The sequence below is a fragment of the Coenobita brevimanus genome, chromosome 93 (assembly GCF_032717465.1).
Source record: "Coenobita brevimanus isolate Jiangsu-jjx chromosome 93, ASM3271746v2, whole genome shotgun sequence".
In the NCBI taxonomy this organism is placed as follows: domain Eukaryota; kingdom Metazoa; phylum Arthropoda; class Malacostraca; order Decapoda; family Coenobitidae; genus Coenobita; species Coenobita brevimanus.
The window spans coordinates 20414780-20425119 of record NC_137046.1 but is presented as its reverse complement, the minus strand read 5'-3'; positions in this window follow the sequence as shown (position 1 = coordinate 20425119).

Here is a 10340-nt window from a genome sequence, read left to right as displayed (position 1 = left end):
AGTATGTCCGCAACACATTACTCAACACCTTCACTCCTGTAACATTTTTGTTTATATATAGGTGCAAAAGCATCTCCAGGAGCGTCTCTGTTCGTTTGTCTCTCATTAACTTCTCCCTGAAATGAGGTGCGCCACTCCCGTAAACTCTGATGAATTTCATGAAGTCCATTATAAGGTATTGAAGTTCTTGCTTAACGCTCTTAAATTTTACCGACTTAGTGAATCCCATAATAGGACCCATTGTTCGTTATTTCATACTATTAAGAGGCAGTAGTCTATTACTGAACTAATGGAAGGATCCTGTAGTAATGACTGGATTACTGAAAATAATATTAAATGCTTTATCAGGAATATTTGCCTTTACTAAAGAAATGAAACATATTGAAGATGGCAAGAATATAATATGAAGTACGGTGCCAGGGAGGAGATGTTAATTACACGAGTTCGTCCTAGCTAATGAGCGTGGAGCTGAGGTTTTACATAATTTTTTTTCTATGTGTCCGACTCTGGCCATGGGCTTCACAGCCTGCTTCCCAGGCCCAGTATTCCTCCTACATACCATACACCTCTACATGTCACCATTTCGGCGCTAACACCCACCGTCCATATTGAATACATGCTAGGACTGTCTCATACAGCACTGGTGTACTGGTATTAGCGGGGGTATTTTTACGACATGTCGGCGGGTCTTCTAGTTGATCAGTAAAGTCTGCTTTTATGAAATTCAAATCCATAAACTGTTCCCTTCCCCAGCAGAGATTTGAACCTGGGTCCGTTAGGACTGCAGGCCAACTCTCTACCGACTGAGCCACCGCCTTCCCCAGTTACCAATGTTATCTGATTTAAAACTGCCTTAAAGGTAGTAACAGTTCTATGAAAAAAAAAAAAAGTCATATGTTTTGAATGACAATTGTAATCATACAACAACAGTTTAATCTGTATTTGGTTTTGCGGCAAACGAATTGAGAAAAAATAGTGTAATTTTGTCAGACATTTATCCCATACCCATTCCAGTGTATAACACATAATATGTTTGTTCATTATTTTTGGTATTGTTAGACTCATTTTCCACGCTGATTCCAATGGTGTATGTTTTGCTTGTCTATCTCTAGGCTTTTCCAACAATTTGCAGTTGCTTATTTATAGTCTTGTTACCACGCACCGATGTAATGGCTGACTTATTGCTTACCACACACACACACACACACACACACACACACACACACACACATCATCTGCATCCATGCAGATGTCGCTGATATGACCATTATTGCGTCAAGCAACGTGGATCGAGTCAGTTCATTTGATGAGCTAGTCTTACGTTGCTAGTTTGGCTGGTTGACGCTTTTGAGCTGTTCCTAAAGGTGTTTCTATTGATGAGAATGACCAGTAGACGTTCTTGCAAGCTGTCAGCCGATACATTTTGTTATGTATGTGGAAAATATATTGGACCAAAGATGATCAAACACAAAATTCACCTTGATACCAAATTTGCTCCTGCATACGAAGCATATTTCGGCGTGGAAATGGGCGATCAAGATAAGGATTGGGCTCTGCACTACACTTGTGGAAGCTGTCGCTCTGTGCTTGAAGCTTGGCTACGAGGGGCGAGAAAGAAGATGCCTCTTGCAGTTCCGAGAGTATGGCGAGAGCCTTCGAATCACACAACGATTGTTAATTTTGCATGGTTGATATAAGTGGTGCAAAGAGAATTAAGGGCTGAAAGACCATTGTATATCCAAATTTGCCTCCTTTGATCTCGCTGGTGCCTCACAACGATGAGCTGGCGATTCTTGTCTCTCCCTCGGACACGGAAGCTGTGTCTGACCACGTGGACATCATCGATGATGGAAGGGAAAGTGATAATGAATCGTATGTTGGAGAATGTTCTGGAGACACTCCACACTTTCCCAATCAGCAAGCACTGGATGACTTGGTCCGAGATTTAGGGCTCACCAAGTCCAGTGCTGACTTGCCGGCGTCACGTTCACGTGAAAGGAACTTGTTGGATCCCACTTGCAAGTTGAGTTATAGGAATCGCCATGGCAAGTTTGCAACCTTCTTCAAATTTTGCGAAGAAACCTCGTTATGTTATTGTTTTGATGTTACGGGTTTGTTCCAAGCCATACGAGTGGATTACAAGGTCTCAGAATGGCGACTCTTCATAGAGTGTTCCGTGAAGAGCCTAAAACCTGAACTTTTGCATAACGGCAACAAACTTCCATCAATTCCAGATGCACATTCTGTAGAAATGAAAGAAGGCTATGAGAATGTGAAGATTTGTCTGACAGAGATCAAGTACTCAGATTACAACTGGGAGGTTTGTGAGGATTTCAAAATGATTTCTTTCTTACTTGGAATGCGAGGCAGTTATATGAAGTACTCATGTTTTTTATGCTTGTGGGACAAACAGTGATGCAGAACATTTCGTGAGGAAAGACTCGCCTCTCAAAGAGAGTCTCACACCAGGCTCGTGCAACGTTCTGAGAGCTCCACTGATCTTCAGAGAGAAAGTATTGCTACCACCGCTACACATAAAACTTGGTCTTGTGAAACAATTTTGAAAGCCATCAACAAGGATGGCAATGTGTTTCTGCATATCCAATCAATGTTTCCCAAGTTTGGCATGGCAAAGGTGACGGTTGGCATATTCACCAGGCCGCAAATCTGCTTGCAAGTCGTGACCTCCAGGGTAAAGTGGACTATGATAAAGAGCGCACTTGGAATGCTTTCAGAGGGGTTGTGGAAGGTTTTCTTGGCAACCAGGGGAGAACAGATTCCGCACACCTCGTCGATGGCCTGATCGGGGCATTCCACCGGCTTGGATTCAAAATGTCAGTCAAATTGCACTATCTGCAATCCCACCATGATTCCTCCAAAAGCAACCTGGATGCAGTCGGCGAGGAGCATAGCGAACAGTTCCACCAGGACATTCTGTTCACGGCAGGTGGAACGAGGCGATGATGGGCGATTATGTTTGGGGATTGTTCCGAGATTGTCATCACAGCTACAGAAGAAGGTCAAGATCAAAAGTGCATTTCTAAGTACAATGTTTTTTTTTTTAATGCAAGGGAGAAGGAACCAGAGGCCAGGAGCCTGCAAACCGTTCCCTCCAAGAAAAAAAAAATACAAAAGAGAACCAAACTGAAGATCCGTTCATTTCGAGATGACTGGACACACAGCATTTAAAACACTGGAGATCATAGGAAGTAGGAAATACAGACAGAGGGAGACAGTTCCAGAGTTGACCAGTTGCATAAATGAAGGACTGGGAGTAACAGTGAACTCTTGCATTAGAAAGCTGGGCAGAAAAGGGATGAGAGTTTGCTGCTAGTCGGGTGTTATGCTCCTGACGTAGAGGTGGAGGGATGCAAGCAGACAGTTCAGAGGAGCAGTGACCATTGAGGTAACGATAGAAAAGAGATAAAGAAGCAACAGTGTGGAGAAGAGACAGAGGTTGAAGGGAGCCAGTAAGAGGAGGAGAGTTAATGAGACGAAAAACTATTGACTCCATCCTATTGAGAAGAGCTGTATGTTGGGAGCCTCCTCACACATGAGAGTTGTACTCTACACAGGGGTGAATAAAGCTGTGTATAAAGTCAACAACTGTGCAGGGGTAAAGAAGGCACAGAGTCTGTCTCTTGGAAGCATATTCTACAAGCGATGTAATATGATCTCTCTAAAAAAAAGTCCCGGGTGAATGAAACCCCAAGCATGTTCAAGGATGATGCAGGATAGAGCTGGATATTATTAACCATTAGTGGGTATTCCTCTGGAAGATTTGGTCGGGTTGATAGGTGTAAAAACCGAGTCTATGGTGCATTAAAAACAAGATTATTTTTAACTCAGTCAGAGATATGAGCCAAGTCAGACATTAGGTGTGCTATAGATTCATCCCTTGTTTGTTAAAGTAACTACTGAGATGGACGTTGCGGGAACCGAATGGAGAGATGAAGGGTGGAATCATCAGCTTACGAGTGGATAGGGTTGGATGTACAGCTTAGAAGATCATTTATAAATAAAAGGAAGAGAGCTGGTGATAGGAAAGAGACCTAAGGAACACCATTGTTGATACATCTAGGAGAAGAACGATGGCCGTCTACAACAATAGAACGACCAGAAAGGAAACTGTAGATGAAGGCACAGATAGAAGGATAGAAACCGTAAGAGGGCAGTTTGGAAATTAAAGATTTATGCCAGACTTGATCGAAAGCCTTTGAGATGTCAAGTTCAGTGGCAAAGCTTTCGCCAAAGTCCCGAAAGGAGGATGACCAGGAGTATGAAAGGTAGGTGAGATGATCGCCAGTGGAGCATCCCTGAAGGAACCCATACTGACGATCAAAAAGAAGGTTGTGATAGGGAATATGCTTTAAAATTTTTCTGTTAAGAATTGACTCGAAAACTTTTGAGACACAGGATGTTAAAGCAATTGGACGATAATTAGAGAGTTGGGAATGGTCACCCTTCTTTGGGACTGGCTGAATGAGAGCAAACTTCCAGCAAGAAGGAAAGTTACATGTTGATAGACAAAGGTGAAAGAGTTTACCTAGGCAGGGTGTAAACACAGAAGCTCATTTCTTGAGGACAACAGAAGGGACTCCATCAGGCCCATAACCTTGTTAGTATTGAGGCCAGTGATGGCAGAAAATACATCAGATGAAGAAATTTTAATGTCAGCCATGAGGAAGTCAGAGCAGGGAAGTAAGAGAAGAACACACCGTAATCTTCTAATGTGGAATTGGAGGAGAAATATCTGAATAAAGAGATCTGCTTTATCAGTAGAAGAAATAGCTACAGAGCCATCAGATTAGAAAGGAGGAGGGAGGGATGATGAGTTTAAGTTGTCAGAAAGGCTTTTGGCAAGATGCCAGAAGGAGCAGGAAGAATTCGAGTTGGAGAGTTGAGAGCATTTAGTACGTATGAAATTATTTTTCGCCGAGCGAAGAACAGATTTAGCATGAATTCCTTGTGATGTTACTGTTTGCCCATTTTCTAGTTACATTTCAAATATACACCCGGAAATATATAAATTCTTTGACATTCTCAACATTCTTGAAATGGTAACAGTGGCAGTTCCTGTCCTTGTACGATACATATGTTGTTGCATAATTCTTGTAACTCGAGATTTAGACAAAAACAAATAGCATATTTGGAATCTACGCATTGACACTGATCAGAAATGGCGTAAAAATCAACATAAAAAATTGGTTGAAATTTGTTACACAGTGTCCCATAATACGTTTCTAGGCTGCCTGGTTCCAAATGACAAGTCGCTAAACTCTGAGTGGCATTATACGAGACATATACCCCAACCAGACCTTAGGCCACATTCAGCTAGAGCACAGTAATCACTAGGTCAACAAGCACCAGTCTGGTTACAGCGTTACCATCCAGGTTAGTAAATTATTTCCTGGTTACAGAAGACTTGTCACTCACTGTAGAGCCGACTGAAGGCAGCCATACATCAAGTAAGTGGAAGCTAGGAGAAGAGTTTTTCAACCAATGTTTGTCATATTTTGCCAGTCCGATTACACAATTTCTTGCCTTTGGTATGCGTTCCTGAGACAAGTAGATGAGATTCTCCCGGATAGGTGACACATGATGAGAAGCAAATATGAATGCCTTGACAAAAGCAACGTAAACAGTAAAAACATACTGTTAGAGGTTTTCCAAAAAAGAAAAAAATGGTTAACCCTACCACATATGGTTAACTATGCTGTTAATACAAAACCGAATGGAAAGAGAACTGCCAAGATTAGACCCTACAAAGGCTTCTTCACATAAGTGAGGATTGCAGTATAACACTAAATCGTGGTGCAGGTGTATGACAAGTGACTGGAAGACGCATCCATGAAACATTACTGATTTGTCATTCATACTCGGTCAATATGTCTTTATGTCAGTTTTAAACTATAATTTAACTATACACATGAAAATGTGCCTATGAACCATCCATCACCATTTCATTGGTCTTTCGTTGTTGCCAGTGTGTTCGGGTCTACTATTCCTGCATTGGCCCATTATGATATGACAGAGGTTCTGCAGACCTTTTAGTCACTCTGTCTCAGTTTTAAGTCAGTCACCATTACAACGACCATTAGGAAATCTGATTCAGTCGGTATGAATGACTAGTCTGCGATACAATAGCTTTCTCCTATTAGCCACTCCTTGTTCCCAGCTGATATAGCTAAACAACATTACCTATTAAGGTAACTTTAACTATCCTATGGCCAGACGCCATAATCCCGTAAGAGGTGGCCCTTTGTCTTTGAGTTGGTTGTTTTACTAACCCTTTGCCAAACCACTTGTTGACAAGTACGGAACAGGGAAGGGTTGGTTATATGGTTACCACTCAGTATTGTAAATGGTTTCCTGGCTTACAAGAAACCGTTTGGCTTGCCACTAAATGTAAAATCACATGATAAAGAAAAGTAATTAAAAGTGACAAAAAAGACGGAAGAAATAGCAAGAAAGGAGGGAAGATACAGTAAACGATTGACAATTGTGAAGGACGACGTAGGCAGCACTACATCAAGTGAGTAGAGGATGTTCGTTACCACCTACAACATTAAATCTGCCCTCATATATATATATATATATATATATATATATATATATATATATATATATATATATATATATATATATATATATATATATATATATATATATTGTATGTATACATATATATACAGTATCATCATCATCATCATCAGCCGTTTGAGTATCCACCGCAGGACCGGCCTATCTCGACCGAAGTCGGGACGATACAGCCAATGTATCTCTACCAAGTGGCTTAGGCTGTCTAGTAGAGATTGTATGTAGGGTGAGAAGTGCTTGTTAGTGTAATTGTAGTGTTGGAGTGGCTTTGGATGTGTGTGTAGTCTGTGAACCAAGTGTAATTGGCCCTCGCAAGCCGACTGGGTACACCGGTTCAACCACAGCACCCCTGGTGTCCGCCAAAGCAGTACGTGGCCGGGTGAACACTCCCAAAGTTTATTATCCCGGCAGGGCGCGAACCCTGGCTCACCGTCTACGAAACGCACACTCTACCACTGTACCACAGAGGCTCCATATATATATATACAGTATATATATAAACCCATTGGATCCCAGAGTTGCTGTGCGAGACATTGCGCTGGGAGGGTACTAAGTGTACCGCCCTCCTCCTATTGGCTCATAGTCGTGAAGCTCATAGGTCCCTACCCGGGGGTTCCCTACTTTATTAAGATTTGAAAATTCCCAGTTCTGTCCAATACTCTGGACACTGGGCTCCAATGGGATATATATATCTATTTCTATCTATCTATCCATCTATATCTATATCTATCTATCTATCTATCTATATATATATATATATATATCGTTTCGTTTCGTTTCCTTTTTAAAGGCTCCAACATGCTTGCATGTGTCGGCCTTGGTCACCTAATGGCGGCTGTCCACGCTCCACGATCCATTGCAGCCTCCCTGTTCAGTACCTTAACCCTAAGGTCACACTTAATGACCTCGTCCCATGTCTTTCTCGGTCTACCCCTCATAACCCCACCCCCAATATTAACACTTCTCACCTTCCTCACCGTATTAATACTGAAGATATATATATATATATATATATATATATATATATATATATATATATATATATATATATATATATATATATATATATATATATATATCTTGAGTGTGTGGAAGAGTTTTGTTATTTGGGAGACATGCTGTGTGCTGGAGGTGGGGCTGGAGCTTGCTCTGTGGCTAGGGTGAGAAGTGGTTGGAAGAAGTTCAGGGAGCTCTTGCCTCTCCTAACATTGAGAGGGTCTCCCTACGTGCTAAGGGGTCTTTGTATGCAGCATGTGTTAGGAATGTAATGCTGTATGGCAGTGAGACCTGGGCAGTGAAGGAGGAAGACATTCGCCGGCTCAGACGTACAGAAATGACAATGATTAGGTGGATGTGCAGTGCGTCCCTGCGTCCAAGGCCTGGAGGGGCTGGGTTTACAATGGAAGAGTTGAGAGGTAGGATGGGACTGGAGTGTATTGGTGTTGTGATGAGGAGAGGTAGATTGAGGTGGTTTGGACATGTGGAGAGGATGGGGGATGATAATTGGGTGAGGAAGGTGAGAAGTGTTAATATTGGGGGTGGGGTTATGAGGGGTAGACCGAGAAAGACATGGGACGAGGTCATTAAGTGTGACCTTAGGGTTAAGGGACTGAACAGGGAGGCTGCAATGGATCGTGCAGCGTGGACAGCCGCCATTAGGTGACCAAGGCCGACACATGCAAGCATGTTGGAGCCTTTAAAAACGAAACGAAACGATATATACATATATACATGTATATATATATATATATATATACACACATATACTGTATATATATATATATATATATATATATATTACATATATATATATATATATATATATATATATATATATATATATTGTTACATAGCCTATGATTTCATCATCCTTTGTGTAATTTTAACGCACAGTATGCTGCATGTTTGATCACGAGCGTGTTCTGCCTCAGTCCCCCCCTTCTACCGTTATAGTAGAGTAAGTCGTCCTTTCTGTTATTCAGTGCGGGATTGTCGACCGTTTGTCCCCATCGCTTCATTTGCGCGTCCTTATTACAAGTTGTATCAGGCTCTGCTGGCCCCTATATAATGAGCTCAGTCTCTGCATCATTGCCACTTAGATCTGCTCCTCATTTTGTTCACATCTCTGTCCTCCCCTGTACAGATATTATTATTGTGAGTGCTCAAGAAGTCTCCAACCATCCAGCAGCTGTGTGTAATTTGAGTATAACTGTTGTTGCATTTTTTCTTGTACTGTATAGCATGAGTTTAATTTGTAGGCTTGGTGAGGTTTTTGTAATTCATGTATGGATCTTTATGTCAGTCATTTTTGATAATAGTTTGTATCTGTAATTATTTATATGGCATTCACTGAGTATTATCTGGTATCTCATTTTATCAGGGCTGACTTAGATAAAATTTACTCTTGCTAATTTCGTGTTAATAGAGGCTATTGCAGTTAACCATATATTTAACCTGTTTATTTGCCATTACATTATCTTTATGAGTCCTGAATGTTTTGTTGTTAGTTTGTGCATTAAACTTTAACTTGTAATTTTACCTAACTCTTTTGTTTTGAACCTGGAACTTTACGGGACAGTAGTGACTCTTCGTATTCTCACTTAAAGTGTACATTATCTTTTTCTGTTCCGTAACATAAATTTGGCGACCTCATATCAGGATATTCAGGATATTATCATAAGGATATTGTTTGATATTTTGTGACTGTGATATATTCATGATGGCTACTATTTCTACACTTGATGAAGCCAAAGATTTTTTGTCAAATGTGCAAACAGTGTGTGATATAGAAAACAGAACAAAGAATGAACTTAAGATTGTTGCTCAACAATTGGGATTTGTTGTTCGCTCTCATCAGTCTAAAGATCAGATCGTTGCCATGATTAATGAAAGCTTGTTCAATGTAACTCCTCCAAGTGAGCAAACGCAGATTGAATTAGCTAAGTTACAGCTAGCCCTGCAGGAGGCTCGTGTGAAGGAAGCTGAATTTCAAGCACAGGCTAAGGAGGCTGAATTTCAGGCAAAAGCTAAGGAGGCTGAGTTTCACGCACAGGTTGAACTTGCTAGGATTCAGGCAGACCATGAGTATCGCATGAAACAAGGTGGAACTGGATCATCTAGCTCTGATGATTTTGATGTGGCTAAAAATGTTAAACTTGTCCCTCCTTTTAATGAATCTGATTTAACAAAGTATTTTCAGTTGTTTGAGAGGGTAGCTACAGGTTTTAATTGGCCTAAGGAGTATTGGCCAGTACTCCTTCAAACTGTTCTCACCGGTAAAGCTCAAGTAACTTATGCATCTTTGCCTCAGGATCAGTCTGATAATTATGATGTAGTAAAGAGCTTGATTCTTAAGGCCTATGAGCTTGTTCCTGAAGCTTATAGAGTAAAATTTAGGACAACTTACAAGCAAGATAAGCAATCCCATGTTGAGTATGCAAGAATCAAAGAAGATTTGTTAGAGCAGTGGTTAAATTCTAAGAATGTGGATTCTGATTTTGGTAAATTTAAGCAGATGATTTTGCTGGAGGATTTCAAAAGGTGTATTAGTAAAGATGTAAGCCTATATCTTGATGAGAAAAGAATAGATAATTTGTCTGATGCTGCAGTTTTAGCTGATGAGTATGTTCTCACTCACAAGAGATATTCTAAAGAAAAAGGGAAAGCTGAGAGTAAGTACGTTGCCTCTACTCAGAGTATAGGTAACAGGAAAGAGAATAAGGATGATGTTTCTCAGGAAG